This window comes from Denticeps clupeoides, chromosome 18 (assembly GCF_900700375.1).
Source record: "Denticeps clupeoides chromosome 18, fDenClu1.1, whole genome shotgun sequence".
Lineage (NCBI taxonomy): Eukaryota > Metazoa > Chordata > Actinopteri > Clupeiformes > Denticipitidae > Denticeps > Denticeps clupeoides.
The window spans coordinates 7,421,399-7,430,956 of NC_041724.1; positions in this window are offsets into that span (position 1 = coordinate 7,421,399).

A 9,558-nucleotide genomic window follows, 5' to 3' on the forward strand; every position below is an offset into this window, starting at 1 on the left:
AAATAGGAGTGTGTTTTGGTGAAAAGTGCTATTTGAAAAGCAGATGTGCATCCGAGTACTTCCTTCGGCTTAACTGTGCTTGCTAATTAGTTTAAATCTTAAGTGACAGGGAAGTGAGCCAGAAAGGTGCCTGTTTTCCGCCCGGTATGGAGCCACTACAACCACGGACACTTCAGCCTGCTTGTACAACTGATCAGCCGGGCCGCTGCGCGGACACAGCACAAACGGAGCGCTGTATTTCTCCATGTTCCGCCACTTCTTTACTGTCGCTGGCCGCAGATGGCCGGCCACGTGGAGAAGGAGAACGGCTGACAGGCTGGAGTGAGATGTCACGGCTCACTCACACCCCAGGTGTTCCCAGTAAAATGGGTCGCTATTTACCATCCCCGGCGTTACATAATTCGTAACACCACGCCTACCCACCAATAAATCAGGTCCCAGAGGTAATCTGCAGAAGCAGGGGCCTGTGGCGGGAAAAAAAAACCCCGAAAAAAAACAGTGCAATCGGCGTGCTGACAGAGTCAGTGGCCTGTGGTGGTGAGGAATCCTCGCGCGAGTTTTAACAGTGAGCCGACACAGATGCAAACCGCCGCGGCCCCTTAAACGTACTGGAAGGCGGGATGAACAGCGATAAATATAGTGTGTGTGTGTGGTGTGTCCACAGCAGCCGCCTGCGTGCGCTTCACTGCTCGGCGCATGGCAGCTTGATAAACGCTGAATTAGGTCCGCTGCTCTGTACGGAGGCCTGAATATAGCATACAGGAATGGAAGAGGGAATGACAGTCCTCTGCACGTAACGCATCGCCCTTAGTGAGCAGTGGTCAGCCGTCTAAAACGGTTCCGAACCCGCAACCCTTTAATTACCACTCTGTTTACTATTATAAATATCAATAAATATGATTGAATATGAAATAATGATTTAAAAAGCATGCCTTCTTGACACACACTGCCACAATGAATTAGTTTGACTTGGAATCACTTATTTAAATGAAAGTCTCGAAACATTCATCGCAAAGGACACTGTATTTATTGATAGATGTGTCTCTGTATATATTAGGCCTGAGTCTATTTCTCACAATTTAATTTTGCGGTTTTAAACATGCATTATGTCAAGCGTTAAAATGAAAACATTATTCATCGCGATTAATAATGTGCCATTCATTAATTTCAAATTTTAAAAATAGATTGACAGCCATACTTTGTATTTATATGTGTACATATTTAGACAATGGGTCTCCATATATCACAGAGGATGCTGCAGTTCACCATTTCAAGGCCATTGAAGGGTTCACAGCTGCCCATCAGGGGAATTGCACGACCTTCCCATTGCGCGTCCAGTGCACTAACCCCTGAGCTGCTGATCGAAATGACTAATACTGACTATCTGGTTACCATGACGCCCGTCAATGAAACGGAACAGTCAGTTCTTCGTGGTGAATTTGTGGCAATTGGGACAAGGACAACCTGTGGTCATGGGTGCCCAAGGCTCATTAATGTGTGTGGCGAGTGTGTGGCTTTGATCTTATTGAACACAAGACCTGCTTCACAGCCCAAAAAAATCAAAAACAATGATCAGGTATAATTTGAGGAACGACTCGCTTGAGAAGATACTGCAGAAGTCTATCAATCTAAACAATGACAAGGCAGATGCTTTCACCAGGTTCCGCTGTGGAGACTTTTGAAAAGGCTGCTGCTGTTCCAACGAGCTTCCTGATGGGCAAGCACAGGAGGAATGAGAGGAGGAGGCTAAAGATGACCCCAAAGCTGCTACCTGGGTAGCAAAGAATAAAGCTGCTGACCGCTGATTTGTACCTTATTTAGAACTGTATGTGTACTTTCTTAAATCACATTTATTATCAGTGTTAAAACAACGTTTATATGATGCTTAAGACACTGACTGGTTATAATTATGGATTATCAATTAAGGTCTCCCAGGGGCTTCAGGCACATTGACTAACGTGTAAAGTCCGGATCAGATTCTAGCTGATGAATGGGGTTGTTTTAAGACCGATCTATGAAGGTACAAGGTATTTTAGTAAAAGTACATGCTTGTAAATCCGTATAGAAACACTGAATCTGGGGGAAAAAAACAGGCGGCTTCACATGTGCAGGTGGCGGAGAGATCTGGCGAAGGCACAAAAGTGACAGTTGCGCTGCTGGTGTCAGGGCCTTAACGTGTTGCTATGCAACCGCAACTCCATAGCGGCTCCACAGACACAGGGAGAAAGAGTTCAGACAATGGCGTGGGCTTATGTAATTTTAAGCGTAGACGGACTCCAACCGGAAACACTATCGCCCTCGGCTGTAAAATGTCAAGCAAATAAAACAGAAACAATTTAACACAGCATGCAGGCAGAAAGTAAAGTAAAGCATTGTAGATTTCTGCTGCAATTATTAGAAGATTGAACGTTGACATTTTATAGAGACAGATGAAAGTAAAAGAAAAAAAAAATCAAGTATCACTATTTTTCATAATTAAGCACATTGAACTTATTATTTAGAGCATAGAGAGTAAAAATTCACAGGCACATAGTGCACAAATGTGCACACACACACACACACACACGGCTGCTACATGAATGTCCGAACTGTTGTCTGCCCTTCTTACTTTACAGAAAATAAAAGATGATAAGAGGTTATGCCTTTGGCCACCATACCCACCCACTTTTTAATACACGCTTACAGACACTAAAGTTTTTTTTTTTGTCTTGTCCATCCCTCTCTCTCTCTCTCTCTCTGTTTCCCTCACACTCATACACGTATACACACACACACACACACATACAATGGCCCTTTGAGGTAAGCTCTAATGGAAAGAGGTCACTCCAATCTCAGGCCTTAGAGAGCTATTAGCTGCACAATGGTCAGTGGAAATGTCGGTGGTCAGATTTACACGTCTGATTCTGAACACATCAAGCCTGGTTGTTGTGGTTTTCGGATATTGTTGGACTCTGAGCATGGACGACTGTGAGTGAGCTTAGGATAAGATGCATGAGCAAGGCCCCACCCTCGCTCTGATTATAATAGTAAAGTTGAGTTGTGATTATTAAACTAAGGGCAGATCGGGTCCTGGTGAACCTAATAAAGTATTATTAGTTCCACTCCTTTGCTCCGGGTGGCAGCGTTTCCCAACTTATGCAGCTCCTGGCTCGGAAGCTGATCTCACATTGTTCTCCCAGTCGCCGCTGGCAGCTTCAGAGGACCTCGTGGGGTGTGATGTCTCAAAGCAGCATCCGTCACAAGTCCCTGGAGTGTGTCTCCCGTCCAGACACTTTGAAACCCTGGCACAACCCACAGGAAGGAAAGCGCGCAGGACACCATGTAGAGCTGCCAACTGTACACAACGTCTGGGGAGGGGCAACTCACTGTTGTAAAGGTGACTGTGTGTGCAGTTGCTGCTTTCGTTGGGTAAAATAATTTAAGAGAGAGACAGAGGGGGGAAAAAAATCGTCATCATCACTATCATTCTGCGAATCAATTTTCGTGACAAGCAATAAATCCCACGCACGCCCTTCTGAGGTTTTTAATCAGGCGGATGCATGATCCCGCCTCCACGCGTAGCTCGGCCTAATTGTTTGCTGACACATCACCATCACAAGCCCGCAGATAGGAGCCGATGATGCCTGCGTCATCTGGGAAACGGGATGGCTGAAATATGAGCATCTGATGAGTAAAGGGACAGTGGACTCCAAAGGGGGGTTTCAACCGGCCATGCTGGACTGTGGGTCCAAGGGCTGCACAGAGATCAGCTTGGAAACCTGCAGAACAACCATGTTTTACTGTTGGGTCAATGTAAAACGCTTGTTTTTAAGGTTGTAGGGTGAAGGGGGGGTCATACTCTTGAAAATATATGTTTCAATCTTATGTTATTGTGAATACAGTCCTTTTCTGTTATAAGCTTGGATAAGTCACATTGGCTTCTACTTGAATGGATCTCTTTATCTGGACAAACAAGAAAAAGCAGACATCAAAATGTGCCAGAATGGCACCATATTGCAGAATAGTTGACCCCAATTCCGTCCAGCCAACAAATGAAATCCCTTCCTCTCTTCCTGCAGAGATTTCATATTTCCCAAGTGATGCTGAATTCCAAATTGTTATTATCTATTGTAATGGCCGAGGCGGTCCCGTTCATTTGTACAGTAGAGCGGTTGCTGAGTAAAGTGTGCTAGATAAAACGGCAGCTGCAGAGGTCATTAATGACCAAACATGGCGAATAAAAAAAATAATTTCAGCACATGTACCACTGATGAAGGGTGGCAGACCATGCCTGCTATAAACGCCTCGGTGACAAGAGACACGGACGAGAGCAAACCCCACCCCCTCCAATAGCTTGCACACACAAATCACACATTGATACACCTTCATGTGCAACGGGGGCCATTAGCGCAGAAATCAGGTGACCGCGATTCATTTTGATGCCACATTATTGATTTCCACATTTAATGGGGAGGAAGAAATCATTCATTTGCATTCTCCCGCAGAGCAGAATCTAGGATGCATCAGACAACACACTGGAATAAACTTGCCCTATATCCCCAGTGGAATATAGCGAGAGTAAATCTATTCGAGAGGAGCTTTTCGCCCCCCCCCCCCCCCCCCCCCCCCCCCACACACATACACACACACTGAACACTACACCCCCTCCCCCCACCTTATCCCGTTTTACAACAGAGAAGTGAAACTGGAGAATGTGGACGCCGGCACTATAATTAGATAATTGGTTGTGTGTGTGGCTCTCGGTGGATTCAGTCAACTTAAAAGTTTCATCATCCCGTCTGTCGAGCCAGGTGTTTTGGTTTGGTGGCCGGCCTTGCTGCAAAGGTGGATATGAAGACGTGGGCCCTAAATCGCACAGTCTGTCATTTGGCATGACTGTCCAGTGCTGTGGGTTTGAAGGTTGCGACTGTTGTATATCTTATTTAAAATGATTATTCTACATCTTCCATTTCAGAGAGTTCAGGTCCTGAACTGGATAGTTGCAGAAAGGTTTTTTAGAACCACCCATTACCATGGGTTTCAATAACTGCGTTTCCATAACAAAATGTTTTCTATTGCAGTTTTGTAAAATACACCTTAAAATGTTTATGACATGTTTCCATAATTTTTTTTAAAGACAGAATTTCAATTTACACGTTTTTTAATTGTAGTATATCACACATAGGTGTCATTATGCTGTGGCAGCACTGCAACCCAATATATACATTTCTTTGGACTCCTTAATTAAAAAAATAAGTGGTGGTTTTACTCAGTACTTCCAGTCAAAAGTAACAGAAAGTTGTTGAACCTCAGGCAAGGAAGATCTTATTTATTCTGTCTTTTCTTTTGCATCATGTTGTTCTGTGTTCAACTGTGTCGAAAAGTTTGCAGAACAGCTTTGGTCCGGTTATGTCACACAAGAGTGAACTCACAGTTTGTTGGGTCAGCTTTAGCTTCAAAGCATCATTAGAGCTGGGTACTTAAATAAACCAACCAAGACATCTGCTTGGTTGCCCTGATATGTTTACTATTGTGCGTGCATCTCTGATTTTGCTGCCCTGAATGCAATCCTCTAATCGTGGCCATTGTTCATGACACTGCAGAACATTAGCCGAATTCGCCGTGCAGTGAGCCGGGAACAGTTCAGCAGTGAGATTAAAAGATTTTAATTATTCACCGAGCAGGCGCTCTTTAACAAGGGATAAGAAATATCTGAAGTGACTCTAATGGCCTGGTTTCCCATGTATCGTAGTTTGAAAGGGGAAAAAAGAGGGGAAGAACTGAAGGTGGGGTGGGGTTGGAGATTGAATAGTGGAGAAACAAGAGAACCACTGCAAGCAATGCATATGAAATCAGCATTTTAATTATGAATAAGAAATGAGTTTAGGTTTGCATTAGTACATTGCTGGTGAGGAACAATCATTAATTATTCCCTTTTCTAATTAAATCAATAAAGTTGGAGCGCAAAGTCATTGTGGACCAATTGCTTTCTGCCACATATTTGCAAACGGATGCACATCCTTATCACAGGTACAACATTTAGAAATATGAATTTCAGTATTCAGATCTGAATTTACTCTCATGACATGGTGATGTTTTTTTATGCAAAATGGTTTAAATAGTGCAAATAAGTGAGTAATATCAGTAGTAACACTACTGGTAGTAATAACTAATTCAGACTTGAAATAATATAATTATGCACAATTACATATTGCAAATTACATATTGCAAAATATTGAATATTACTATTCAACAACATGGTGCTACAGTTAATATCCTCCACCTTTCTCCAGTTAAAGAATACTCTGCATTTAAGCGCATTAACAAAGATGATGTTACTTTGCGGTCATCGATTGGTCAGAGGCTGTAAAACTCTACACTGAAAGGTTGCCAGACAATGAGATGACCTCAGCAAGGAAAGCAATGTAAGTCTATTAAATGGAGATCTTTGATCAATCACTATTGGCCATTGCCATAGTGAGTGTTCAACGAATCCATAAATAACAGGGCACTATGATGAAGTTAAATAATGAGGTGCTGTTTCTTCAATACAAACATGTTAATGGGTTTCCTGCTCAGATTATATGCATTTACGTGTTGTGTTATATTTTTCGCTAAAAGTGAAAATGATGGTATATTTAACACACTTTGCTGATATGGTTGTTGTAGTGTGGTATAGTAACAATGGCCACAAAAGCACCTGAGCCCTTCAGCACTTGCTGGCATTCGGACAGGATTCCGATAAAGTCAAACGAAGGTCCTGGGAGCGAGTGCAATCACAGTTGACCTCATTTCCCCAGATATAACCTTTAAAAGTAATTAGACGCCACTGTAACGCAGGCGGAGCCAGCTCAGGTCTGTAGACATCATTAACTTGTCCAGCCGCTGCTGAAAGGAAGAAAAAAAGGAACATTAGGAGCGAAATGAACAGACCCGGCATGAGCGCTTTTACACCTCTGGGACAGGCAGTGAACTGTGAGTTACGGGTCATTTGGGTCAATGTTTCCTCAGAGATGCAATATCTGCCATTACATTTGAATATTGTAATGATTTAATGTTGAGAAATATGCATTGATTATTTTATTTGTAACATATAAATAAACCACCTGAAGTATTACATTACATTATAAGAATTTTGAATCCTAGTCTATAGCTTTGACCCTTTTCTGACATTTAACAGTTAAAACTAGTTCTATCTATGGTAATATTGATGCAATAACTGAAGTCAGTTATAATAACTTTTAATTATCATTAGACCTCATTTTTGACCCAGTCGTACCTCCGGTTCCATGTGCTCCATTTTGGCAAAGCATGTCAACATGCACCAACAGACTACATCAAGCCCTGCAAAATGCATGCAATAGTCCACATCACAATCCCAACTTCTGCCCTTGAGTCCCTTCCTATGCTCGCTCGCAGCTCCATCTTGCACAAATGTGCATCCTTGCCAGCAGCTCAGAGGGCGGTTGCCAGGCAACCTGCCTTATTGTTTCATACTGTCTTTTCGAGAGGTGAAGCCAGTACACTGAGACAAGTCCACCTGTGTACCGTTGACATGTGGACGTGCAACGCGCCTGCTGCCGCCGTGTTCCATGCCGGGCCCTTGTTTTTTTTGGCTTGCATACGTTCACCACAATATCTGTGAGGCAGCTCGCAGAGCTCTAAATTCACGTAATATTTGCAATATTGATGTAATGTGCCATGGCATGCAAAGCTCACGGCAGCAGCCTGCAGGTTTATCTCTGTCCTGCCATATATTAGCTTGGCGCTGTGTGGCTTCGCGCTGGCAATGGACGGGTGTGTGTGTGTGTGTGCGCGCGTGTGTTATACAAGAAGCTTTTGAATGCATGTAGAGCCTAACATTCTGCAAATCCATCTCAGTGTGTGCGGGGGAGGGGGGTTAACTGTGTGTGGGTGGCAGAGACAAGTTCCAAGGTGCATTAGACACTCCAGACTGCCTTAATGTGTCACCAGTGTACTTTCCTCAGATAACATGAGTGGGAGAGGAGTTTGCCCATTTTTGTTGTTACAAGCACAGATGCGGCGGATTCCTTGTAAAAGGAACTTTTATGCTCAGTGGACTGTGTTACAGGCAACTTTGGTTTTAGTTTCCAGACGGAACGATATCCCTCAGCGACCCCATCCCTCTCCACACATCCCCAGCCAGTGGGGGGCCGTATAATGACTTCAGGAGCACGTTCGTCCTGTTGCCGGATGAGCTACCTCAGCTCACCTCTGTTCCGGGAGCCTGTTGGCATGCATGCTGAAAGTGATAAAGGTGAAAGTGAAGTGATTGTCATTGCACACAGTGCACACAACAAAAATGTGTCCTCTGCTTTTAAGCATCACCCTTAGTGAGCAGGGATTTGAACTGGCATCCTTCCGATTACGAGTACGTTTCCTTACCCACTAGGCCTCCACTGACTCACTGCTGATGCTGCATTGTTGCATTGTTGAGTAGCACCAACAGCTTTAAATGAATGATGTTCAAAACTAAAAAGAAAGGATAAAAATGATAAACAATCCAATATATTTTTTTAAATTAATGATATTAGCTCTCCTGTTCAAAACATATTTAAAAAATGGACATGATCACCTTTCTCAGATCATACATTGCTGTGCTGCCAACGTCATTTGTATTGAAAAAAACATTGATCTTTTTTGGACAATATAAATATAGACAGAACAACTTAAAATTTATCTCTGGCACATGTATTTGGGACAGGGAAGAAATCATTACTGAGATTTATTCAGTATTCTTCTGGTGACCTGCAGAGGGTGTACCTGGCCTTGAATATAATCTTGGCCCTTTTGCAAGAATGTGTAGGTGGAAGTACGTGGCTAATGAGAGTCTCTTGAGAGGATCTGGGGGAAAATTAGACGTTGCCATTTCTTGATAGCACTCATTTTGACCACTTATCTGCACCTCTCTCGCTCAGACGATGTGACAGTGAGATCTTTCACAACTTTCACAAATGCAAGGACAATTGAAAATGGAACAGAAAAATGTACTAAGCGCTCAGTGTAGTGCAATACCAGCTTTCACAGACATCAGCTTGGTGTTTTACAAGGCAATAAGTGATGTTCCTGCAGTTGAGTTTCAGAAAAAAAGTAGGACAGTGACTCCTCAGCGACACCTCAGTGGTTTGGGATTTGAACCTGCAAGCTTTCAGTCAGGAATGCACTGCCATGGCTGCTAGGCCATCACTGACCCTTCGTGCTAAATCTCGGGACTTGGGCTACATCTGGGCCACGGTAGCTAGAGTGATTAATGTTTCTTTGACTTTACTTTACTTTACTTTACTTTACTTTATTTGGCAGACGCTTTTATCCAAAGCGACTTACAATGGGAAGACACCAGCAATTCTCGTTCGATTTCTATAGAATATCAAGTATACAAACTAAGAGCCCTGATAAGGCTTAGACTTAAATTTATCTGTAATATTTTTGGAATAAGAGGGTTTTCACCTTCTTCTTAAAAGTGGTGATAGTCTCGGCTAGTCGTGTGGAGGAGGGTAGGTTGTTCCACCAGCCAGGGACAACAACGGAGAACAGACATGATTGGAATCGGAGACCCCG